This window comes from Palaemon carinicauda, chromosome 17 (genome assembly GCF_036898095.1).
Source record: "Palaemon carinicauda isolate YSFRI2023 chromosome 17, ASM3689809v2, whole genome shotgun sequence".
Classification (NCBI taxonomy): Eukaryota; Metazoa; Arthropoda; class Malacostraca; order Decapoda; family Palaemonidae; genus Palaemon; species Palaemon carinicauda.
In genome coordinates this window covers 59,010,179-59,037,078 of record NC_090741.1, presented here as the reverse complement: position 1 = coordinate 59,037,078, position 26,900 = coordinate 59,010,179, and the positions used below count along the sequence as shown (strand labels likewise).

The 26,900-nt window shown below is 41.4% G+C and overlaps 1 long non-coding RNA gene across 2 annotated transcripts in view; it reads right to left on the bottom strand.

The window, feature by feature from the left end:
• Positions 1 to 2,146: 2,146 nt before the first annotated feature.
• Positions 2,147 to 26,900, bottom strand: part of LOC137656092 (uncharacterized) — a 254,131-nt gene continuing 229,377 nt past the window's right edge. Inside the window, exons 3-4 of one of the 2 annotated variants that reach the window (XR_011046936.1) lie at positions 11,591 to 11,731; positions 2,147 to 2,472 (exon numbers count right to left, since the gene is read on the bottom strand). This is a non-coding gene — a long non-coding RNA (uncharacterized lncRNA). Of the gene's footprint in view, positions 2,473 to 10,947; positions 11,732 to 26,900 lie in introns of those variants that run through there. The other variant, XR_011046935.1, reaches the window with a different exon arrangement.

The following is a 26,900-nucleotide window of genomic DNA, read 5'->3' as shown; positions in this document are numbered from 1 at the left end:
CTGCAAGAGGTTCAGGAAAATGGGACACTTCAACAAGGGCGTCTTGCAAAAGGTTTCCTGGCTGCTTCACTCTACTTGGTCTTGTAATAAGGCAAACTACATTCAAGCTGGAAACAGCAGCTACCATCAGTCAAACCAGTTCAAGGTCCTCTGTTTAGGCCTGCCAACAGCTCTGTAGGTATACACTAGGATCTTAGACCTGGTGACCTCCTGGTCTCATCTCCATGGGATCAGAATGCCGAGATAACTTGACGACTGCCTGATTCTGGCGGAATCTCGAGACATTCTTCTTTCGCACCGGGACATGCTTCTCAAGTTTTGTCAAGATTTACGGGTTCGATAAACTGGAAGAGGTTTGCCCTTTCTCCAGCCCAGAGACCTGGTTTACCTAGGCATGAGATCAACACCATCCATGGAGAGGTTTTTCCATAAGACAGGATATCATGGCTTCATTAGGTGGCATTTCCTTTTCTACAAAGTCCTCGTTTCTCTCCTAGCTCTTCAGTGGCAAGAGAGTCAGAGAGAGAGAGAGAGAGAGAGAGAGAGAGAGTCTTTCTCTCTCTCTCTCTTTTTTTTTTTTTTTTTTTTTTTTTTTTTTGCGCATGAGGAACTTGCAGTGGGACCTCGGGTCATCGTGGTCCCCGCATACACAGTTACTGGTTAGTTTAAGATTAAGCTCCAGAAGCTCCAGAAAGATCTTCATTGATGGACCCTTCTCTTCAACCTAGAGGAAAGCTGACCTCTGTCGTCATCTCCTCCATAGACCAGATTTTTCACAGATGGGTCATCCTTAGGGAGGCAAGCCCATCTGAACAAGCACGGCTTTGGGAACCTTGTCAGCGTTAGATAGTCTAGATCACATCAACGTTTAAAAGTTGAAAGCCACTTTACCATCTCAATCGACGTCACTTTGTGGTAAGCAATACTACATGTGCAAGGGAGGGACGTAGTCCTAGCTTCTCTTCTGTGTCAGCTAGCCATGGAAACCCTGAAGTGGGACAGATGACAATTCAATCTCCATCTTGAGTGGACCAGCTGAGCAGGACTCAAGAGCTTGGTGGAGAATGGTCTTTCAGGTCCTCGATAGGAAAAAAAAATCTATGACCTTGCGGGGGTTTCTCCAACAATTCGATCTTTTAGCGACAGCTCTAAACACGAAGCTACATTCTACTCCCCTGATGCCATATCTGGCACCGCATTCAAGGACGCATTTCAACATCCTTAGGACGGACTCAACATTTATGCCTTTCCTCCGTCAGATATGGCCAATCTTCTAATGACCTTGATAGCTTCGATGTAGCCACACCGTGAGTGGTACCCAGATCTTCGGCAGCTGCTTTCAGAAGTCCCGAGAGGAGAACTACACCTACTTCTACAGCAGCCCCTTGTAGGATCTTTCACATCGCAATGACTTCCCTGCAGCTTTACGCTTGGAGGTTATCCAGCATCTCAGAGTATTTTTGCAGAAAACTGCAAGATGTCTGGATACCTGTGAAAGTCCTCGACAGTGGTCTATTAGGGTTGGTGTCATGAAAGGGGTATCTCTGCTCCAGGCCTCTCTTCAAATGATTGCAGATTTTTTGTACAAATTCCAGAAGGAAACTTCTCCGTTTCTAAGGTAAAAGGCTTTTGCTCAGCCTCAAGCCAAGTCTTTAGATTTAACTAATTAAACCTTTCTTCTTCAGAGGAAATCTCTTTGCTCATATGGAGCCATGAGCAATCCTACCTTCCAGTCGATGTTAGTCCTGCTTAGAATGTGGTCAAGGTTCTAGCCTAGTTGAACCTTTGATAAAGGCTTCAAATAGGGACTTTACCCAGAAGACAGCATTTCTCCAGGCCTCAGCTTCTGTCAGGCAAATGTGTGAGCTTCACTGCTTTTGTTTGATGTCAACCATTCAAGGGGGTGGAGGGGGGTTTCTCTGGGCTTCATCCCTGATTTTGTAGAATGTTTTGTTTCCCTGAAAGGAACTTTGGTTTTGCCAAGAAAAACTGTCTACAATTGGATCCTCCTTAGTTTCCCAATACTGTACAAGCTCGAGATGTGTAATCTGAATGTCCCTTCGACCAGACAACACACTTTGATTTCAAACTGCCAGCATCTTATAGTTCATCAAAATTCATCTACATTTCTTTTGTTCCATACACCTGTCATGTAAATGTTCTATTGTCACTTCCCAACCTTCTGTTAAGGCATTGCTGATGGTCGGTAACTCTGATACTCTCGTCTCCAGGCTGAATACTGATGTTTCCACCACGTTGCTTGATCCCCAGACTTGTGGTCTAAATGTCTGTCCCAATGATTAATCAGATGGAACTGGAAGAGCATCCTTATCCTGGCATGTGGAATACACTTTTCTAAGGAGGCAATAGCTCCTAGAAGGCACATTCATTTGTAGGCCAACTAAATTTATTTTCCATTCATCAACTTGAACATGTCCAGGAAGGGTTGGAATCTTTTGCAGGACAGAGAAACTGAAAGGAACAAACAATTATCATCAATAAAAATAGAATAAACTGGGCTGAGGACAAGGTCAATTTGATTGATGAGGATGAGCTAGTTGTAGAGAAGGCATAGAATCAATTTTGGGTATCTCAACAGCTTTTCACTTTTTGATCCTAGTACTAGCTATTTGTCTTGGTACCAAAGGCCACTCGTTCCTTATAGAGTAGATGTAGCCTACCTTTTTTCCGGAGCTTTGACCTTGTTAAGACCTAAGACGCTCCGCTTTTAACCCAAAGGTGAGCTACTTGAATGGGAACACCTTTCCTTCCAACATATCCTGAGATACTATCTCTGATTTGGATAGGGGCACAAGAAAATGTGTACAGTACAGAAAACAGCCAGTCTTTCCTTTGCACTACCATTAAATTTCATGGAGAATTACGTTTTTTATGAGAGCTTATTCATTCTAGAAATGTCCTACAATGGACTCCATCCGTCAGATTTAAAAAACAAGAAAATGCACTGCAGCTCCACATTTTTTGGATGAATTTGGAAATTTGCTTGCTCTTGGGCTCAAGGAGGGAATAGTAGGTGATAGCCTTCTTTCCAAAATCTTAGGATTGGTTTGGATGTATGAAATTTGACTCAAAAGCCAGCATTGGGGATTGTGAGAGCTCTAAAGCTAGCGCCAATACCTGTTAGGCCATTCAGCGACGAAATACAATTTGGGAAAACCCTACAGATACACTATAAAGATAGTTAAAACAGTTGGACAGCCAAATGGAAGAAAGGAAGAGGGAACAAGTAGAGAAGGATAAAGTTAATGCAGCTGGGTTTAAAGGTTGCTTATGAATGACAAGAGGGAAGGGACAGTGACATTTCCCTAGCAAGCAGGACAATGCCCTAGAGACTGACCATATATTATATGATAAGCACCCAAGCCTCCAATCCACCCAAGCTAAGGCCAGGCAGTGGCGGCTGTTGACGATGGTGGTGGTGGTGGTGAATTAAAGCCAACATTTCCTGTTGGTACGGGCCATTCCCTTGGTGGGCCGTAGGTAACCTGCAAATTGTAAGGAAGGTTGATCATTTAAAAGGAAATTTTAAAAGGTTTCAGTAGTAGAGATAGTTGTGATGGTGGTAGTAAGAGAAGGCCATCATGTCACATAATAGTAGCTAGAAAAGTGGAGTGTAAGGCTTTTGAATAGTAGGGAAAGGTTGCAGGTGGGGTTGTCCAATCCTTTACTCCCAAAGGTCCTTGCAGAAAGTTTTTAGTAGCAAAGTTCAGAAAATACAGATGATATGAATAGGGCCTTACGGTGGGGGGAATGAGATGGTTAAATGAGTATTCTGTGGTTATTAACTTGGTGGAGGTAGTCTTGTAAGCAATTGTCTTTGTCTCTCTATGTTTTCAACAATTACTTTTCCCAGTGTGGCTGCAGCCTGCCAGGCCTGTGGTGAGTTGGTGTCTATTTGTAGATCACCTCTCAGCTGAGTTGTTTCCCTAGGTAGTGCAAGAGGGCCTGTTGTGGTGTGACATCAGTGTTCACAGGGTCTGAGTGTTGTCCACAATTTCCCAGTTAGCCTTGTATCCCAGTTTCAGCCTGTGTATACATACAGCCTGCTCTCTTGGGGTGTATCTGTCTATGGGTGGAGGCTCTAGCTCCGTGGCCCATTTGTACCATGCAGCGGAGAGAGAGCCATTCCCTATCCACTTGTGTAGCTCTTTGATTAAATGGTCTTTGAGATGTGATTTTATTTTATTTTCAATCTGTTGTAGTGCAAACTGTATGTACACCTGTACATTTTGTATGTGTGGTGCTTTTGGCTAGTTCATCAGCCTTCTCATTCCCTGGTATCCCAATGTGACTGGGGATTCAGTTTAGAGTTACTTGTCTGTCTCTTTCATTGTGCTGATACAAAAGTGCCTTGATATCAGCTAGCAGGGCCTTGTTTTCTTTATTCTTTTCCTGTTGCAAGGCTTGCATTGAGGATCGTGAATCAGTATGTATGACTACTGGTCCTTCCTCATTTTCAATAGAATATTGTATTCCTTGTTTTATTGCAACAAGCTCTGTCTGCATGGGGGAGACATTGTTGGATGTCCTCCAGCTGACCGTAAGGTTAATGGAGAAAACTCCAGCTTCCGCTATTAGGGTTCCAGGGTCTACAGTACCATCAGTATAGTAGATTTGCGGCCCTGCTGTTTCTGCTAAGCGGATTGCTGTCTGGGCTGCATTTCTAAGTTCCTCCGCTGTGCAGTCTTCCTTTGCTCTTGGAAGCTTCGTATATCTGAAGGTTGCTACTTGTTTCTTCCAAGGTGGAATGTGCAGTGCGCCCTGCACCGAGTCTGGGCTTAGCTGCATGATATCTTCAGTTAGGTCCAAGCTCTTTATGTTGTTGGTATGGTCTTTGCCATAGGAGCTTGGGGTTTGGACCTCAGGGTGCTTTGATAGTTCCTCTCGCACCCTCCTTTTGGTTATAGGATCTCTGTCTGAGAGAAACATCTTTGCAATTATGGATGCATTTCTTTCTACAATCCTGTCTTCAAGGGATGGTAGTCTAGTCTCTATCCTTAGGTTGCACAGTCTTGTCCATATTGGGGCTCCTAGCATGAACCTCATGACATTGTTTTGAATAACCTCTACCGAGGCTTTTTGGGTATTTGTAAGGGTTGGAGAGGCCTATTCCACTAGCGTTCTGGAACAGGCTAGATAGTATTTCTTTTGAACATGCTCATTTGCTCCGTCAATGAGTTTAGTCATGTATCTCATTGCTGCCAGTCTGGCATCCACTTTTTCTTTGAGATACTAGACTTCCTCCCTGAAGGTGAGTTGCTTGTCTATTACAACTCCGAGGTATGTGTAACTGTCCTCCCACGCAGGAGCTCCATTCCTATTGTGAGGGGTGTAGGGGGTTTGGGGTTTTGATTGGCATAGCCTTGGTTTTGCCCATGTTTATTTTTAGTCCTAGCTCATTCGACTTGTGACTGATGGCATTCAGTGCTCTTTGCATTCTGACCATTCTGACTGGTCCCCGAGCAATTACACACACTGTACATCATCCGCATAGATAAATATCTCTACTCCTTCAGGGAGTTGGAGTGAGGTTATATTTTCCATGAGAATGTTGAAAAGGAGGTGGCTGAGAATCCCTCCTTGTGGTGTGCCATTTTCCAAATCATGAAAAGTCGAAGTCACTCCTTGGAATTTGACACTAGCTTGCCATCCTAGCACGTAGTTTTTAAGTCCATGCTAGTAGGAGACCTTTAACTCTTTTTCTGGCCACTGATTGCAGCACTGCTGCTGGGCTTGCAAGCTCAAAAGCTTTTCAAAATCTATGAAGACTATTGTTGCCTTCTTTTGATTGATGCAGCTTAGAACGTCAGTAATGCATTCAGAAGTTCCAATTCCCTCCTGATATACATACAGCTGCTTGCGTAGGGTGCCAATTTTGTATTTCAATCTGTTTAGGACCATTTTTTCGCCTGTCTTTTCCATACAGGATACTAAGGCTATTGGTCTAGGATTTCCTGGATCCTCTGGCTTGGGGATCAGCTGTGTACCTTGCTGCCTCCTGGCTTCAGGCCTTGTGTTCAAAGTGTGTTCTGTTCATCAACCTCAGGAATGCAGTTTCTCCTGCTGGACCCATGTGTTTGATCATTGTGTAGGTGATCCTGTCTGCTTCTGGCGCAGTGTCGTTTTCCTGTCTTGTGTACTACTCTCAACTCCTCAATTGTGTACGGGGTGTCTGTGTCATCCTGTAGCTGGCAGGCTGTGGTAATCTCTTCCCACCTGGCTGGCGCCAGTTGCTCTTGCAACATTATGGTTTCAGTGGAGAGATTAGCAGATAGTGTTCTGTTTGCAAAGGCTGTTGCAAGTCTTTCTGCCTCCTCTTGTGGGTGTGGGTGTGTTGCAACTGATGTTTTCTTTTTTCCGGCTACTCTGTGTAGTCATTTCCATAACTCTGTGAGTGTTGTGTAGTGACAAGTTTGTACACCATTCCATCCATTTTTATTTTCTTATTTCATGGATTCTTTGTTGTGTTTAATTTCTAACTGTTTGCAGTAGTTCTCTGTTTTCTACTGTGGATCATCATCTGCAGATTTTTGTAACCCTATTTAGTCTCCTGACTTCTGGGCAGTAGTACCAGGAGTCCTTGTATGTGTCGTTTCCTCTTGCTGCCTTTAGGAGCATTGCTTTATCAGCTGCATTGTGAAACGCATCAACTAGGTCTTTCTCTAGTTGATCTATGTCCTCTGGAGGATTGTAGCTTGCTGCCTATTCCTCTATGGCTAGTTTAAAGCAGACCCAGTCTACTAGGTCTTGATTCCATCTTGGTGGAGGTGATGGAATTGGAGGTAGCTGTTGTATCTATCTCCAATTCTGTTACTGTGGCAAAGTGGTCACTAATCAGGTTTGAGTGCACTCGCCATCTGGTTAGGTGTCTTATTGCTGTTGTGGCAAAAGACAGATCTAATCTGCCTCCTCTTATGTGTGTAGGTTGTCCTGTGTTTAGAAGGGCGACTCCTTCAAATTCCTCCAGGGCGAAGGCTGTGTATTCCCCTGAAGGGTTTGTCATTGATGGGGATGATGTGCATTAAAATCTCCACATATAAATGTTTGTGTTCTTTCTGCATGAGCAAAGAGTTGTGCCAGTTGCAGCTCTCCTGTGTCTTCCCTGTTTATTTTCCTGTATATGTTACATATGTCTATCTTTTGGTTCTGTAATGTTATTGTTACTGCCAGTGTTTCTACATTGGTACTGCAAGGAATTGGATTGTGCAACCTTGTTGGTATTGTTGTTCTAACTAATGTAACTAAGCCTTTGTTTGTGCCTATCTGTGGTGTGGTGTAGGCATTGTAACCTGCAATTCTGAGTTTTTTACCTGTTGTTAAGACTGTCTCTTGCAACAGGATAACATCTATCTCCTCTGGTTTGCATACTGCAATTAGGGAAGATATTTTTGGCCTCACTCCAGCCAAGTTCGAATTCAGGACTCTTATTTCCGAGTGTATGTTGAACTAAATTGTCTAGGGTCCCTGGGGGGCAAAGGCAATTGCCTTGACCTCAGTGGATGGGGTGGGTGAATGGGATGATGGGGATGGGGTCTGGTGTGGTGGATGTGGAAGGTGTGGATGATGTGGCATGGGAGGTGATCTCCTGGACTGAGTGAGAGGGGGGGAAGGACTTGGGTTTGGAAAGGAAACCCATGAGGACCTTTTCAATGCTAGCTGCTATGGTATTAGCACTGATTTTGCTAGTCACAGCTTGTGTGACCAGGTCGGTGAGCCTTTCCCTCAGAACTGTGATTTTGATGAATATCGTTTTGGGGTCTGAGGTGTAGAAGTTGGTGCTCTAGAGGAGGATCTAGCTCTGGAGCTTTTTCTGAGCTCCTCTTGAGTATAGTACTTCCTTCTTGGCAGAGGTTTGGGAGCCATTCTTCCTCTAGGATCTTCTCTCTTCTCCTTGGGGAGGGCAGCAATTACTCTTGCTACCCTTTCAGGGCATCTCCAAGCCATGGCAATGTGGCCCTTTTTGCAGTTAGGGTACTTGGGCGTAGTTGGGATTCCTGCCACCTTTTTGTCTATGCAGTCCCGAGTTGGATGTCTCTTGACTGCATACAGCACAGGTTGGAAATTTGGCCTGGTACTAGTCCTTGTGATGGCCAAACATCTGGCAATGGTAGCATCTCAGTGGGTCTGGGTAATATTTTTTACCCAGAAGGTACCGAAGATACCTAGGTCTACTTTCTTGGGGTGAGGCCCCTGGAAAGTTACAAGGATGGCTTTTGTTAGGTAGCCAGCCTTGCTTGTCATTCTTTCTGCCACAGTTATATTTGGCAATTGAGTTACATAGCTCTCCATCATATCAGTGGGGTAACCCACAACTACAGCCTTCTTTATCTTCTCTTCCTCTTTAAGCTCTCTCAAGTTGATGTCAGAGGTGCTTATGAGTGTAATTAGGGCTCTGGCATTCTTGATGGAGATAGTCCACTGCCCTTAACAGTTTGGTTTTGCGACAATATCGAGGTTCTTATGTTTCCTCTCAAAGGCTGCAATGGCCTTTAATGCCTCTGCTGAGTTACTGGCTACTACTATGAAATAGTAGCTCTTTGCAATAGTTTGAGCTTCTGCAGCTGTTGTTCTCCTTTTGCCAACTGGGCGTGCTAGGGGTCTGTTGTCAGCATGGGGATCGTTCCTTTTAGCTTGCTTTTTTTTTCCTGTTGAATTTGGTCCACTCTTGGGTGTTGGCATCAGTCTCTTCTTGGGTCCTCTTTTGGTTAAGGGGGTCAGTTATACATAGAGTCAAGTCCGGGTGAGATTCAATCTCTCCGGCAGCCATTGCATTTAGTTCTATCAGTGTCAAATCATTAAGCAGCTGATGACTCAGCAGACAGACCTTAGCTCACAAGGATGGTAAGGTTGCAGACACTAATAGCACTAACAAGTCTGAGCGGGGCTCGAACCCCCGACTGACAAACACCAAGCAGAGACGTTACCAATCAGGAACAAAGGAATGCTGTAGACCCTAAAGAAATACCAACATTGCTACTACCCTCTTACCCTTTTCAGGACCAAACCATTAGGAACCATAGATTGGACGTCAGGGAATTGAGAGAGTTTGCCTCTCACCAGATATTGCACTGCTAGACAACAGAATGAGGTCTAGATGTATAACTGTCTCCTGCCTAGTCTGGGTCGAAAAAATGTGATCGATCCTCTAAAGGGGTTTCAGCCTTCCTTGTGATTGAAACTTCAGAGGTGGTGTACTCGCTATTGGCTGGTTGGTGGACTAAGGACTGTCAACTCTCATGGCCCTGGCCCAAATAAGAGATTGTTCTGTGGAAGGAACTCGATGTGTCACCCTAGCTAGGATGTCCACCTCCCGAAAAGGCCCATCACAGAAGAGTTGAAACAAAGGGAGACATTTTTGTAAGAATTCAATGTAAATATCTCATGAAAAACATAATATAACGTGCAGTTCATTGTACAGTACTGTAAATTCCTTGTTCCTCTTGAAAAAAAGTCCCAAAACTGATTTTGTAAAGTAACTTCTCTCTCGAAAGACTTTGCAGTTCTGTTCACCATCATCTTGTACTCCATGGCAGTCATTGAGACTGTCCTCAAATACTAACTTCCTACTAGAAGGGTATATATAAGCATACAGGAGGTACTCTGGTATTGAATGAGATCAATTCTTTCGTACAATGCGTCGGAAGATGATTTTCATAATCATAAGTCGGACTTATATACTTGAGATACAATACATACATACTGAATTATTATTATTATTATCATAACAACCTAAGCTACAAGCCTAGCTGGAAAACCAGGATGCTATAAGCCCCAGGGCTCCCATGGAACATGGAAAATTAGCCCTATGAGGAAAGAAAACATATTTGATCAAAATTTGATTTCTTATCATTAGAAACTTGAAGAGGTTATTTTTTCTAGTGTCAAAGGGTAGTAGCCCTTGAGTCCCACTGTTGAGAGAAACCCAACACCCTTACCTGACAATAATGATTCTTGAATAATTCTTTTCATGTTCCAACATTTCCTCCTTAATAACCTGGAACATAGCCACTAGGGATCCTTCTATTGCTGCTGAGGGTCCCCCATTCCTAAATCTACACTCACTGTTCCAGCCATACTGCTTGACACGCTAAGAATATCCACACTGAATGAACTACTGTAGTCCTAGCTCTACATTCCCTTAGCCTTCTTATCTTTGCTATGTGATTCCATATAAGTTCTACTTTCATCTTCTGCTTATTATAGAGCTCATATTCATAAACCCTATCCAATCCCTATACGTACTTATAACACCTCTGATGGGTATGCTTAAGTCTACAAACTACTATATATACATGGTGTGTGGATCCAAAATTCTCTCAAAATAACTCAAACTTCAAGAGAAAAGTGCTATTAATATTTTTATTATTACTAGCCAAGCTATAACTTTAACAGGCAAAGGAGGATGCTACAAGCCCAAGGCCCTCAACAGGGAAATCACCAAAGTAGGGAAAAGAAAAGGAGAAATAACCAATAATCTATATGAGAAATAAATAAAATATTAAAATCCATAACAATGTTGAAACAAATTCGGCCATATAAAAACTATGAAATGAGACACAATCAACCTGTTCGACAGAAAAATTAGGTCATACACTGGGACTAGTAAGGACATTTAGCCCTTTGTCTGACCTTGAACTGACAACCCTCAAATCACAGAGTATTGTATATATATTTTTTTATACAAGTGCAAAGGCCTTTCAGAGAGGTGTTCATTCAACCATGAATTATAGCATTGTATGTTAGCACAACTCTCAACTTGATGATATTCATAAATTTGTTCTGAAGAGGCTAATAGGTTTCCTCCTAGCTGTTGATAACCAGTCCATAATTGTGAATACTTATTAATGGGAAACTAACTTAATTTAATTATCTACATTTCTGGCAATCAAATCCTTTTCCCTTCAAAAGTTGACAACCACTGCAGGGATGTAAACAATTACTCCCTATCCCAGGAATAGTGACCTGTTTCACAGAATATTGGTCTCAATTTAAGACCCTCTATTGGAAGGTAAAAATTGTCAAGGATTAAAATAAAAAAAAAAACATACCAAGAGATTACCCACTGTTCAGATGTCCATGTAACGATATGGTTAAGAAAAATACTGCAATGAGAAGAAACGAATGATTTAAACCAAGAGCATGGCCTGATTGTCCTTGCTGGAATATAGGGCCCAAATTCATATATCTAATCTAAACCACTAGTAAGCTTCAGTTACATAAAGCTAATGAAAATACTAAAATTGACAATAAAACTGTTAACCATGTACAGTATGAGGAATAACTACCGAGAGACAAAAATAAAGTTACTCTATTGATGTTAGTAACAAATAAATTTCTCCCTTGAGAATCCAAATAATTGGGTAAAATTGCCCAAAAAATTAATATGTCAAATGTACTATGATGATGCAAAGAATATTTATTTTATGTACTGTACTGTATATACAATACTGAAATGCAACAAAACAGCATCAACAGTTGACTTCGAATGAAGCATTATCTAGAATTACTGTACATATAGGGGTTTTAAAAACCAATCAAAACAATTTTTCTTATGCTTTTCTATACAAACCTATTAATCTTGTGTGGCTTCGTTTTCACAAGGTAAAGTCATAGTCACACCAAATTGTTCTGATCAACACTGAAAGGGCCCTTACTCTGCAGTTGCAGACCATCTGAGGATGCTAAACAGCACTCTATTCTTTGTTTCACCCTGTAAGTGATAATATAAAACAATTAGCAGGTCAATTTCCTTTTGATAAATAGTTTTATCCCCCAAAAAAACATTACTGTATTAGAATCTTACGTACATAAACTAAAAGATGGGTGTGAAAAATTTAGAAAAATAAGATCAGAAGTCAAATTTGTGAGAAATTGGTTATTTATGCAAGTTACAAAACTATGATAGTGGAGAAAGATGGCACCTTTTGATGTCCTAAAGTTTCGGTTCTGGCAGAGATAGTTGATGGCCTGCATAGTATAACTATTCTTGTTACTTTGATTTTTTAAGAGCCTTTGATTCTCTACTGGATAACTGCCTCACTGAAAGCTTTAAAGACATCAAACAATAGTGGATTCTGCTTAAAAGGGGCTTGGGGACATTCTGTTATCAAGATCTAGAAAGTTGGGAATTGTTCACTACTGTTGGGGAGGGAGAAGAGCAATGAAGATCATGTGTGTTTATCAACATTGAAAGCCTGACAAGTACCTGTCTGAAAAACTGTGTAAGCTGCCACACACCTTACGCATCCCGAGATGGTTTAGTAGAGAAATACAGCAGGAGTTTGTTCTTCAAGGACAATTGCAAAAATGTTAAATGATATTCCTCCTAACAAGAAAATTGTCCTGTCTTCATTCAGGTTGAGTGACCATTATGACAAGTGATTGAAGCTCCTTGCTCAAGATGCCAGCTTCTCTTCCCTTAGAAAATATTGCATGGAAAAGAGTTTTCAACTATTCCTGCTTATCCTATGACAACACCTTTTGCATTAAGGTTGATAAGAATCGCAAACCCAGGGTTAATTTCTGTGATCAGAACCTCCAGGTAAAGGGGAACATATCAGAACCTCCAGGTAAAGAGGAACATTTCTTAAATTTTCCTCCTTGTTTTACCACTGGAAATCCTTTTACCCCACACCTGTAACCAGTATTAGGAAGTCAATAAAGTGCACTATTGCTTTAAGAAAGAATGGACTTGAAGGAGTAACACTTACTTTAGCAACATCAGGTGCCTTACCATTGTATTCCGTACTATCAAAGTGAAATGTGGTGCCTTACCATTGCATTCCGTACTATCAAAGTAAAATGTATGTTATAGCTTCTGTACAAAAGAATTATCAATTTCTCTTAGGACTTCCTAAACATTGCATTTAGCAATTGCATTTTTCTCTGGCAAAATTCCAGGAATTTTCTTTTTTATATTTTTTATTGAAGAATTTCTCCTTTTGGTGCACTGAAAACATCGCTTCTCATCCAATCTAACATGGAGTTTTTCTCTACAAAGATGCATCTTACAATCGCAACCTCAGAACCTAACCTAGTGCACTGTTCACCTATGCTCTTGTATGCACAAGTAACCTCTGGTACAGTATACATATAAGAGGAGAAAAGTAATGAAGGCAAAGAATTTCCCTCGGTGTTACTAATTGAGGTTTGCAAATACCCTTTTGGCGATACCATAAGGACATCATTTTACCTGTCGTGTTTCCTCCCCTGGACACATTTCTGATAATTGTAATTCTATTATTTGTTCCACGCAGTGGATTTTTGTATCATGATGTTAAGCTTTTTGAGAGCATTATTTCAATGTATAATATTGTATATTTCCTTAGGCTACCGCCTCAGTATTTGTAAATTCGTTTTCTATAAAAAACACAAAGATTTTGGCGGTTGGAACCGTTTCCCTTCCGGGGTTACTTTTCCGTCCTCACTTTGTAATATAGTGACCTTTGCAAGTTCAGTAAACCGTCAGTCTCTCTCTCCACTCGCCTTGCTGTTCTCACAACTGGTGACCCCGGAGAAGTTGGTAACATATAGCAGTTTTGGCTTGCCATTAACGGACTAATTACGGCTGCGTTACCATCGTATATCTCCTTTTGCCATTAACGCTTCAAGACGTCTTTTGGCTGTATCCCACACTTCAGTTTTCGTGAGGCAGCAACGATAAGTATATCTGACATAACCAGCTCACGTCCCTGGCCCAATGCATCAACTGATCATGACGAAACCAGCCAGCCCATCAAACCCAGCAACAGTTAGCTGTGCCCAAAGTCAAGCTGCCACTGTTCTCACAGCACAACACTGCCTCCTGGTTCCTGAGGCCGGACGTACTCACTTTCCATTTTGGCAAGGGCACAGAAAGTCCTTGACTTCAGCAACAGACCCATGGGCGACACCTCTCCCGTAGAAGCGTGGGATGAACTGGTTGGACTTCTCATGCTGCCCGAGACCGATGGCAATGGACGACGACAAGAGATAAGCCTATCTCGCAAAATATTCCTTCGGTGCCTTCCGCAGGACATGAGAGCCCAGCTCACCGATACCGACACCCTGCCGATGAATGACCTCCTGTCAAGTGTAAAGAAGTTATACGAAGCTTCCAAGGCCTCCCGCCTTGGCGCATCATCCTCCTTCAGCTGCTCATCCCTCGACTCCTCGGCGGCGCCCTCTGTTCACAACGACGAACTCCTTGCCCTGATGAAGAAGAAACCTCCACAGCCGATGCGGCAGAACCATAGACCGAACCCAACTTGGTGCTTCTATCACCAGCAGTTTGGGAGTAACGCAATGAAGTGCAGAGCCCCTTGCAAGTTTCCAAAGAAATTTTTACGCCAGCCCCCGCCGACATCAACCGTAGCCGCAGTAGTAGATCACGGCAAGATCGGATTCTACATCCTCGACACCGTATCAAACCGTAGGCTTATGGTTGATACCGGCTGTATGCAGTCAACATTTCCTCCCTCACAGGCCAACCTAAACCGTGCGCCTAGCAGTGATGCTCCCTCGCTCACGCCGCCAACGGACTAGGGTGCTTAAAATCTCAATCATGGGCTGATTTTACTCTTGGCCCTTTGCCATCGCTGATGTGACACCTCCCTCCTGGGCGCAGACTTCCTGGCTCACCATGGTCTACTCGTCGACGTCGCCGGGAAACGCCTCATCAACACCGGGACATGCCGAACCCGCCTACTAAGAGCTGGTCTTGGTCTAACACCCATCTCCGCCGTTGTAGAGCAGCCCTCCGCCGTCCTTCTTCAGGCATTCCCCTGACGTCTTTAAGCCGGAACTTCGACAGTCGCCGTGGTCCCCCTCCAAGCACGGGGTCTACCACCACAACAACGCAACGGGACCTCCCACGCACGCCAAGTTCCGCCGCAGAAGCTGAAAGATGCTAAGCGTGCCTTCGAAGACATGGAACGGATGGGTATGTGCAAGACGGCGCCCAGTCCTTGGGCGTCTCCTCTCCCCATGGGTGAAGAAACCGGGCGGGACATGGAGGTCCTGCTGTGACTACCGGCACCTTAACCTGATCACAATGCCAGACCACTACCCTCTGCCGAACATACATGCAAGACCTCACCAGCACCCTTCATGGGGCAAAAATTTTTACTAAAATGGACCTTCTTAAATCATACTTCCTGGTTCCTGTGTTCCCAGAGGACGTGCCTAAGACCGCCATCATAACGCCGTTCGGCTCCTACACCTTCTCATATTTTGCTGGGGCAACGTTTCAACAATTGATGGACAGCATCCTGGGGGACCTGCCGTTCTGTGTCTGCCATGTGGACGAAATCTTAAACCTTCTCCAGGACAAAAGAGGAACACTGGAGACACGTCCGCGCTGTGCTGAAACGCCTTCAGGAGAATGGTTTGATCGTGCGCTTCGACAAGTGCACATTCGGCGCCGAGAGGGTGGACTTCCTCGGACATCAAATATCCCCAGCAGGCGTGAAGCCCACATCGACCAAGTTAGACGCTGTGAAAACCTTCCCAACCCAACGACCATCTGGCACCTTCAGGAGTTTTTGCGGATGGTAAACTACTACCATCACTTCATCCCCAACATCACACGCATCCTGAAGGGAAAAGCCAATAAGCTCGTCTGGGGTCCCCTGCAGCAACACGCCTTTGACAGGACGAAGGCCGCCCTCGCCAAAGCCACCACCCTGGTGTACCACGACGACAGTAGACCCCCCCCCCCCCCCCCCCCCCGAAGTTGACTACCGACGCCGCCAGCAACGTCGCCTGCGGTGTTGTCCTCGAACAGATCATCAACGGTTACCCACAGCCCTTGGTTTTCTTCAGCAAGAAACTCAAACCTGCGAAAACCAGATACAGCACGTTCGACACGGAGCTCCTCGCCATCTACCTTGCCGTCCGCCACTTCAAATACATGCTCGCGACGGATCACCAGCCCCTGTTCCACGCTTTCATAAAGTCTTCAGACGCATGGTCCTCTCGCCAACAACGACACCTGGCAGCCATCGCAGAATTTGGCTGCACTATCAGCTACGTACCGGGGAAGAAGAACCCCGTCGCCGATGCCTTCTCCAGGATCGAGATCAAAGCAGTCCACCTGGGGATCGACTACGCCAACCTCGCCATAGAACAGCAGAGCGACCCAGAGGCCCAGGGCTATCGTACGACAACATCAACGCTATATATGAAGGACATTTGCCTCGGCAGGGCCGGGGAAACCATCCTCTACGATACCAGCACAGGGCGCCAACGTCCATGGATTCCTGCCTCCTGTAGAAGGAAGATCTTTGACGTCATCCACGGATTATCACACCCCTCGGGTCGCACTACAGCCCGTCTACTATCCGAGAAATTCATCTAGCCAGGGATCAAGAGAGACGCCCCAGAGTGGGCGAGAACTTGCAATTTTTCCCAACCCAAGAGATGATTCGGACACATCCACGTGGACGTCGTGGGACTTCTGTCGCCTTCAGGTTCTGCAAGATACCTCCCGACGATCATCGACCGCTCCACTAGATGGTTAGAGTTTACTCCGATGTTCGAAGCAACCACCCATGCCTGCGCCGAAGCTCTCCTGTCGAGTTGGATCAGCCGCTTCAGTGTCCCCGACGATATCATATCAGACCGAGGTTCCACCTTGCCAGAGATCTGGCTCTCTCTGGCAAACCTGATGAGATCGACACTCCACAGCGCGACGGCATACAACCCTGCAGCGAATGGCATGGTTGAGAGAAATCGCACTCTCAAGGCAGCCCAGATGGTGAGATGTACGGATGAACATAGGAAAGCGCAACTCCCATGGGTCCTCCTTAGCCTTCGCATCGCTCCCTGGGTAGATGGCGAACCTTCCCCTGCGGAGAAGGTCTACGGCGAGGAGCTTACAGTACCTGGCAAGTTCTTCCCTGCAACTATCAATGACACCAAGCAGAATCACCCGAGAGAGATCGCTGGGAAACTCAGGCCATGCCTGAAAACATACGAGGACAGGACCAGACACTTCATGCCTAAGAACCTAGACGACTGCGACTATGTCTTTATCCGGGTCGATGCTCACCGCCAACCCCTGACTAGACCTTATCGCGGCCCTTACAAGGTCATCAGAAGAACAGCCAAATCTTTCCTCTTGAATGTCCACGGACAAGAAAATTGGACGACGTTCAACCGATTAAAACCAGCGTTCCTTGAAAGCAACGAGATCACCGCGGGCCCTGGTAGACCCAGGATTCCGCCTCAGAACAACACCCAGGATTCCGCCTCAGAACAAATCATCCACCAAGCGGGAGAAAACCACGCAACGACAGAAGAAAATGATTCCTCCAAAGCAGAGCAACCTTCCCCTCCGTTCAAGCACCAGAGGGGAACTATGTCACTCCACGATACAGGGATTAATCGCATCAACCATCTCCGATGTTCGCTGTCTGGGGGGAAGTACTTGTAAGGACATCGTTTTACTTGTGTTTCCTCCCCCTGGACACATTTCTGATAATTGTAACTTTACTATTTGTTCCACACAGTGGATTTTGTATCATGATGTTGCGCTCTTTGAGAGCTTTATTTTGATGAATAATATTGTATATATCCTTAGGCTAACGCCTTAGTATTTGTAAATTTGTTTTGATAAAAAACAATGATTTTGACGGTTGGAACCGTTTCCCTTCCGGGGTTACTTTTCCGCCCTCACTCTGTAATATAGTGACCGTTGCAAGTTTAGTAAATCGCCAGTCTCTCTCCACTTGTCTTTCTGTCCTCACAATACTAATTCAGGTTTGCAGAAACCATTTTGATGTTACTAATTCAGGTTTGCAGAACCCCTAGGTGTTACTAATTCAGGTTTGCAGAAACCCTTTTGGTGATACTAATACAGGCTTGCAGAAACCCTTTTGGTGATACTAATACAGGTTTGCAGAAACTCTTGTGTTAGAGATTCAGGTTTTCAGAAACCCTTTAGTTGCTCCTAATTCAGGCTTGCAGAAACCCTTTTGTTGTTCCTAATTCAGGTTTGAAGAGACTCATTTGGTGTTAAAAATTCAGGTTGGCAGAAACCCTCTGTGTTACCAATTGAGGTTTGCAAATACCCTTTTGGTGTTACTAATTCAGGTTTGCAGAAACCCTTTTGGTGATACTAATTTAGGTTTGCAGAAACCCTCTTGGTGATACTAATTTAGGTTTGCAGAAACCCTCTTGGTGAGACTAATTCAGGTTTGCAGAAACCCTTTTGGTGATAATAATTCAGGTTTGCAGAAACCCTCTTGGTGATACTAATTCAGGTTTGCAGAAACCCTCTTGGTGATACTAATTCAGGTTTGCAGAAACCCTTTTAGTGATACTAATTCAGGTTTGCAGAAATTATTTTGGCGATACTAATTCAGGTTTGCAGAAACACTCCGTGTTACTAATTCAGGTTTGCAAAAACCCTTCGTGTTACTAATTCAGGTTTTCAGAAACTTTGGCTGTTCCTAATTAGGTTTGCAGAAATCCTTTTGCTGTTCCTAATTAAGTTTGTAGAAACCCTTTTTCTGTTCCTAATTAGGTTTGCAGAAACCCTTTTGCTGTTCCTAATTAGGTTTGCAGAAACCCTTTTGGTGATACTAATTCAGGTTTGCAGAAACCCTATTTGGTATTACTAATTCAGGTTTGAAGAAACCCTTTTGGTGTTACTAATTCAGGTTTGCAGAATCCCTTTTGATTACCAATTCAGATTTGCAGAAAACCTTTTTGTTACCAGTTCAGGTTTCCAGAAATCCTTGGTGTTACCAATTCAGATTTGCAGAAACCCTTGGTGTTACCAATTCAGATTTGCAGAGACCCTTAGTGTTACCAATTCAGGTTGGCAAAAACCCCTGGTGTACCAATATAAATATACATAAACCCTTCCTGTTGCCAATTCAGGTTTGCAGAAAGCCTTCCTGTTACCAATTCAGGTTTGCAGAAACCCATGGTGTTACCAATTCAGGTTTGCAAAAACCCTTGGTGCTACCAATTCAGGTTTGCAAAAACCCTTGGTGCTACCAATTCAGGTTTGCAAAAACCCTTGGTGCTACCAATTCAGGTTTGCAAAAACCCTTGGTGCTACCAATTCAGGTTTGCAAAAACCCTTGGTGCTACCATTTCAGGTTTGCAGAAACCCTTGGTATTACCAATTCATGTTCGCAGAAACCCTTGGTATTACCAATTCAGGATTGCATAAATCTTTGGTGTTACCAATTCAAGTTTCCTGCACTATATATAGTGCAGGAACAAATATTGTTTAAGCTCCTTGAAGCACTTAATTTGTTAATTTGACTATCGACTATGGTAAAATAATTCTTGCTTTTCTTCTCGAGTACCGTGTTGTTATTATTATTATAATTAATTGCTAAAATTAGGGATAAACCTATCGTAAAATCCAACATATTCTTAAAATATTCATTAGCTTCATCAGGTCTCAAGCCTAGCTGAATGGCCTTATCAACTGAATAAGGAAGAATTTCCATAGCTAATGGCATATATGTTTTATAGTTACTCTAATATAACGCGGAAACTACAATTCATTAGCCAGTTTATTAACCTACTAAAAATCCAACAAACTTTCAAGCTTAATAACAAAAACTCAATTTAAAACTCATGATTAACTTTGGAGAACTTGAAGACCCAGGCCTACATGGCTGATGACAACGAAGTGCGAAGTAGGAGATGATGAATGGAGAAGTATTAAATCAAAAGCTAAGATAAGACTGGTGAAATATAACCGAGGCCCTTTGCGTCAATAGGCGTAGGAGGAGATGATGATCATGATTAACTTTGACCAGCCTGAGTACTACAGTAAGACCATCACTGTCACTTCAATTTCTATACTATAACAGTACTATGAAATTATAATATTACGAAAATCTCTCGTGCCATGTTCACCATCAGACAAAAATACCAGAACATAAACATACACAGAACTCTTAACAAGTTTCAAGTTTTTCTGACCAAGTTCAAAAAGTATCGTAAGAATACAACACTATAAATTCCTTTCTGAAAAAAAAACACCGTTCCTTCAATAACCAATTACAGAACCAATGAAGATATCTGTATTAAAAAAAAAAAAAAAAAAACTTTCGAACCATTATTACACAAACAATGACCACAAAAACACCCCTTTTCTTAATCACTAATCTTCATCCTAGTATTTTGAAAGGAAGTATAAAAGTTAACTTGACTATTTTTTGAGATGTCCGCACTAAACAACCATCACACCTTAGTGTTACAGGGTTCCGTTTATATGATATCGTTTGGGGATTTATTTTTACGATTGTGCATGAAATGAATTAATCAAATAACACCCTATTCACTGCGCTACTTGGCTCTTGCTGGGTTGTTCAATAAGTTCAATCGCATATCAATTAGAATGCAAAATACATAAATTACAAATATATTTCAACAAAATCTAATCTCTCTCTCTCTCTCTCTCTCTCTCTCGCTCTCTCTCTCTCTCTGAATTATATGTTACAAGTCTTAAGTAAAAGACCTTTGTCCTTACAGTAATTAGGTAAGAAAGCTGGATTCTATAATCATATTAATACTGCATCAGAACCTCAAAACGCAATAAAGAATAAACATTTATATATATAAACATGAACACTAAATCTATATACAATAAACAATACAATGGAACTTACAAGGCGGTCACTGGAAAGCTGCTTAGGTAATGGTAATTGTCTGTTAAGTCTTTTGCAATTTCACTCTACTGTATCCTCCCCCAACGAACCATCCAAGGATAAAAAACATGAAGTTAAACACATCACTATAACGACATCTATCGACAAGTTTGTTCAAGACAATGATATTAAACTGCTTTGGCAACATTATAGATGAATTACAGCTATAAGCATAATTATGAAGAACTTCCGTTTGGTTGACTATGTTGACGATGTCAAGTTCCAGGTCGTTTGGTGAGGACACCAAACTCGTTTTTTTTAGTTTATAATTCTAGTTTTATATAATCTTAACTTGATTCCCATATGGCAAATTGTTTTAAATTATAAAAAGGTAATAGACAAAAATAATATCTTTGCATAATTTGGCAGTATATGGAGAGCGTGGTCTTTTAAACAAATATCATGATGTCAATCCCAAAAAGATTGTAGAAGAGTGATAGATATTCTGGATTGAATTTGATTCATAAATTCAGGATATAGGACCCAGAGCTGGAACATATTAGGCCATTCACCACCGAAGTGCTAGTGGTTAAACAGCAAGATGGAAGAAAACGAAGGCGAAAAAAGCGAGAACAGTTTATGGGTAGATGGGACGCAGCCAAAACTTTTAGCGTAAAGTTCACTGTCGACACGTGTCTATTTGCATCAGAGAAAATTTTTATCAACTAGTAATATTTTCCCTTATGCTTTATGCTGCTTTTTAGTCCTGATTGTGGTCCACTTCCACTCACACCACACCCAAAGCTTGTTTCAGATTTTTAGGTTTTGAATTATGGGAATTCAGTAGTTTAGATTGATACCATTGTCTGTTTCAAGAAATTCTGCGGATTTAAGAACTTGATAACGAAGACATGTATTGGCCTTGTTCTTGAGAGAGAGAGAGAGAGAGAGAGAGAGAGAGAGAGAGAGAGAGAGAGACTCCTAGCTTGTGTTTATGAAAGACTTTCCAGTAGGGAGAAAATACATTGTCAAACTGATTAAAATATCGATAATTTTTGTCAAGTTGTTTGCAAGAATGGTATAGAAAGTAACAACACATATACAGTACCACATAGTTATAAATGAGAATCATTATAACGATAGAGTTAGGAACGTATGAAATATATTGAATTTACGTTCCTACATATTTTCCCTGCTTCCCCAACCTTTCACACCCAACCTTCACAGCTCCAACAAGTACTCCCCCCCCCAGTCTCTCTCCTCCCTAACAACTATGTATACACGTTTTCTACGCCTGAAATTCTGGAATCTATAGATATGGGGGATTACAGTGGTGGCAGGAGACGACAGCACATTTATATTTGACTGTACAGTATACCATAATATGAATTACAAAAGGTCTTGTAGAGCGTTGGGTTCCCCTGCAGTATAGGACCAGAAAAGCAGTCCTTAAAATAAAAGTAAAATTCTATTCATTATTATTTGATAGTCTGGTTTTAAATATAAAGTTCCATATATAATAGCAATAAATGTTCTCAAATATGCATGTTAACGTCATATTTGTACCTAATATCAATTATCTCCAATTATTAGTTTTTAGAAGTGTTTGTTGCAAATTATATCAGTAGGCTTATAATACGATTTAGGAAGACAAAATGATTTCTTCCAACATATCTAAAGATCATGCAATTTAAACATAATGATCTGTGGTACATGAACTTTTACCTCTTCAAATTTCATATCCTTTTTTCTTATTTAAGTAACGGAAGTGTTTGGGAGAACAAAGAGCGTTGGAAAATTGAATAACATTTGTGGGCATAGCCTAACGGGCTCTGTCAGTAATTACAATTGATAAGTATCACTGTCGATAATAATAGATTACAGATGGATCTCTCTCTCTCTCTCTCTCTCTCTCTCTCTCTCTCTCTCTCTCTCTCTCTCTCAATGGCCTCTGTTTGTAATTACAATTGATAAGTATTATTGTCGATAATAGAAGTCGATAATAGAATACAGATGGACTCTCTCTCTCTCTCTCTCTCTCTCTCTCCTCTCTCTCTCTCTCTCTCTCTCTCTCTCTCTCTCAACGGGCTGTTTGTAATTACAATTGATAAGTATTATTGTCGATAATAGAAGTCGATAATAGAATAAGGATGGACACACTCTCTCTCTCTCTCTCTCTCTCTCTCTCTCTCTCTCAATGGCCTTTGTTTGTAATTACAACTAATAAGTATTATTGTCGATAATAGAATACAGATGGACTCTCTCTCTCTCTCTCTCTCTCTCTCTCTCTCTCTCTCTGCCGAACAGCCTACGCGAACATCCCCACCTTTAAGAGGCAACACAGGCCTGAAGGAGAGACGTACCGGGCTACGGCGCACAATTAAACCTCCCCCGAAAAACATATCTTAATTAAAATCAGATCTCAAGACGGGTGGCGGGAGTCTATATACGGCGATCGGCCGTATAGAGGCGGTTTTGAATATTAGCGGAATCGCAAATGCATTCTGGGAAGGCGGCAGGACTAGCGGCGCGTTTCGTTGATAAACACGGCCACTAAAAGCTGGCCTCTTCATGACGACGTTACAGGTGCTAATACGCTGTTGTTCATCGTGTACCCGATAGGTAAATAGCGAGGAGAACACGACCGTTAAAGTTCATACATGGTGTTTTATATCGCTTCGCATCGGCGCTTATGGACTACCTACGTAGCGCACGGCTTCCCCCCAACTGGCCTTATCGCTCTCTAACGAGGATTATAAACTTTAAGTGACCCCTTTATCAGTGACCCGAATAAGGTTATCATCCGAATTTATACATTTATGACCTTGTCTCTCCCAGCTACCGAATTTCGGGGATCGGACCCTCGCCAAGCGTAATGAAGCGTATGATTTTTACAGGTATATATAAATAAAAAACTGGAAAATTATGTATTGTATGGCGGAAATATGAAAATTCTTTAAGATATGAAATACAGCTAATCGCCGGTACAACGTGATTCGACTTTTCGAATCAACGGGAGATACTGAGTGGGTCAAACGAGGCTTCTTTAAAAGCGAGCCGATAGGGCCTCCTGGAAATTATTCACAAAGAACATGTTATAAACGGCCACCCCACATTTAATGCGATCGTTACCAAGGCTCTAATATGCATATATGTAAGCAATAAAGGCAGGAGAACGCTACTGAACATACATAAGAGCTAATCTCCCTTACAGCTGTCTCTTAACATACGTGAATATTCAAGTACAGAAAGGTTTATAGATGTAGTTTTGGGAGCAAATGGATTATTTTATGGGCAATGACAGCATAATTTAAAAAGGGGTTAACAAAGTCAAAATAAAGGTTAATGCATCTCATTAGTGTGGATACTTGTTAGCAACTTATCTGCGAGATGAAAACATATATCTCTCTCTCTCTCTCTCTCTCTCTCTCTCTCTCTCTCTCTCTCTCTCTCTCTCTCTCTCTCTCTCTCTTGGTGGAGGATGAAAAGTGAAAAAAATTAATGGGTGCTCTTTGGCAATTTACTGTGCTTGTTTGCATTTGCTTCATAATCACATTAGTTAAAGATGGTTTTAAATTATTGGAACCTAGATATATGTCTAATGTAGGCTCTAGAGTCTAGAGTTTTTAAATATGCGGCCCCGAGACTAAACAATAAGCTTCCTCTAGACATCCGAATGATTGAAGATATTAAGGCTTTCAAGAGGAAACTGAAGACTTTCTTATTCTGTGAGTCCTTCGATAGTGACGATTTAACAATAGACGAGCAATAGGCTGTGCGAAATGTTGAATGCTTTTTAACGAACATGATAAAATGATTATGGAGGTCCTGTTGAGAGTAGGGTTCCCCTGCTGTATAGAAAAAAAAAAAAAAAAAAAAAAAAAAAAAAAAAAAAAAAAAAAAAAAAAAAAAAAAAAAAAAAACAGGCCCTAAGATAAGTAAAGTGAGAGATCTTTTAACTATTAATGTTATCTGACGAAAAATAAACATTGGGGTAAACATCTGTAGATTATCGCACTACATAATCAAATACATTGGTAAAATATAACTCTTCTGATCTGATGCAGAAAGTTTCATAAAGAGCTAAATTTTTTCAGCAAAGCCACATCTAATTTCACTTCAGTATCTTAGAAGTGATTGTAAAAAATATAACTCGCAAATCACTTTTTCATTTGTATTTCTAGAGTTAGAGTTCTCTTGCTTGAGGGTACACTCGAGCACATTATTCTATCTTGTTTCTCTTCCTCTTGTTTTGTTAAAGTTTTTGCAGTTTATATAAGAAATATTTATTTTAATGTTACTGTTCTTAAAATATTTATTTTTTCCTTGTTTCCTTTCCTCACTAGGCTATTTTCCCTGTTGGAGCTCCTGGGCTTATAGCATCTATCTTTTCCATCTAGGGTTGTAGCTTAGCAATTAATAATAATAATAATAATAATAATAATAATAATAATAATAATAATAATAATAATAATAATAATAGGTCTTTGCAGACAAAGCATCTAAGGTGTTCAAGTCACAAAATCTCGAATTTCCAGTGATTAACATCTTCAAAGAAATCTGTTCGGTGACTATTACTGTCTCTTCATGCTGTATTTTCTTTCGAAATCTCTAGTTTGCTTCGATTTTATCTTTTTTTTTAATAAGCAAGTCTATCAAGTTTTTCATCTCTATATATCCCATTTCTATCCATCTTTGAATAGATTAAGGTCTATATAGAGTAGCCTAAAGAATACCTTATTTAAAAACTTACATATCGAAATAAGTTTTGTTCAATATCCAACCTAAAAAAATTATTTTTTTGTTAAATAGCCAGACGAAAAAGCTGTTAAATAGTTAATCACAGAAAAAAGGTTTTATTAAGCAGCCAGCCAGCAAAAAAAAAAAAAAAAAAAAAAAAAAAAAAAAAAAAGGAAACTTTTGTTAAATAGCCAGCCCCCCCCCCCCGCCCCCCATAAAAGAAACCTTTTTTAAACAGTACCCAGCTCAAAGATGTAGCTTTTGTTAAATAGTACCCAGCCCAAAAAGAAGGTTTGGTTAGTAGCTGCCAGCCAAAAGATATACCTTTGGTTAAATAGTGGCCAGCTCAAAAAGGAAGCTTTTGTTAAATAATATTCAACCAAAAAAGTTAGCTTTTGTTAAATAATAGCGAGCCAGACACACACACAAAAAAAAAATAGTTAAAAGGCAGCCAAAAAATAAGGCTTTTATCAAACCTAAACACCATAACAACAACAACAACAATAATAATAATAATAATAATAATAATAATAATAATAATAATAATAATAATAATAGAGTAATCAATATGCAATTTCTCATATTGAGAAAAGTACATAAAACAATAATTTTTGTCTCAAAAAATTGGTCTCCAAAAATATAAGCAAAAGTGATCCCCTTAATAAAAATTCAACGTTTAAAGGACCCTTCCCCTACAATGTGTAAACATGTAATATCTAAATCTCATTACCCATTTTGCAAATAAAAAAAAAAAACTAAAATTTAGAAAGCAAAGCCCCACCATCCCACAACACACGTAAAATGAGAACCTGTATTATTAAATCTCATTACAATTTTTTTTTTCTTTTTTTAAAGCAAAGCCCCACCATCCCACAACACACGTAATATGAACCTGTATTATTCCTCTTCGATTTACATATAAACAAACCAGATGAAAACATCGTAGAGAAAGGAGTTCTGGCTTAAATACCTACATGACTCTTTAAGGAAAAATCCCTTAAAGATAGAGTACTTTAAGGGAATAGCTCTCAACTTAATTCGAGTTAAAAAACATCGCGTGAGGCCTATGATGGCCCGCACCGGCAGCCTATATCTCGAGGCTCTGTTTCAGCTTCGATTTGGAGAGAGATTTAAGGCCTTTAGTGACATGCGCTGTCAAATCTAGGTTGGAGAATAAGGTTTTAATCTGCCCCGTGCATGAAATATGGCCGATGAGATGGGAGGCTCATTACCACATTATTAATGATGAAACTTTGTGATTTATGGGCCGTCTTTTTTTTTCTGGGTCACTCGTTGCTCCTCCTCCTCCTCCTCCTCCTCCTCCTCCTCCCTCCTCCTCCTCCTCCTCCTCCTCCTCCTCCTCCTCCTCCTCCTCCTCCTTCTAGCTTAATTGAGATATTGCATAATTACCATTTAGTCTTTCGGCCATCAATAATACTTTTTTTTTTTTTTTTTTTTTTTTTTTTTTTTTTTTTTTTTTTTTCTTTTGAGGAGAGATCTGAAAAAAGGTTCATATAACGAATTCGAGGTCAGCGAATACAT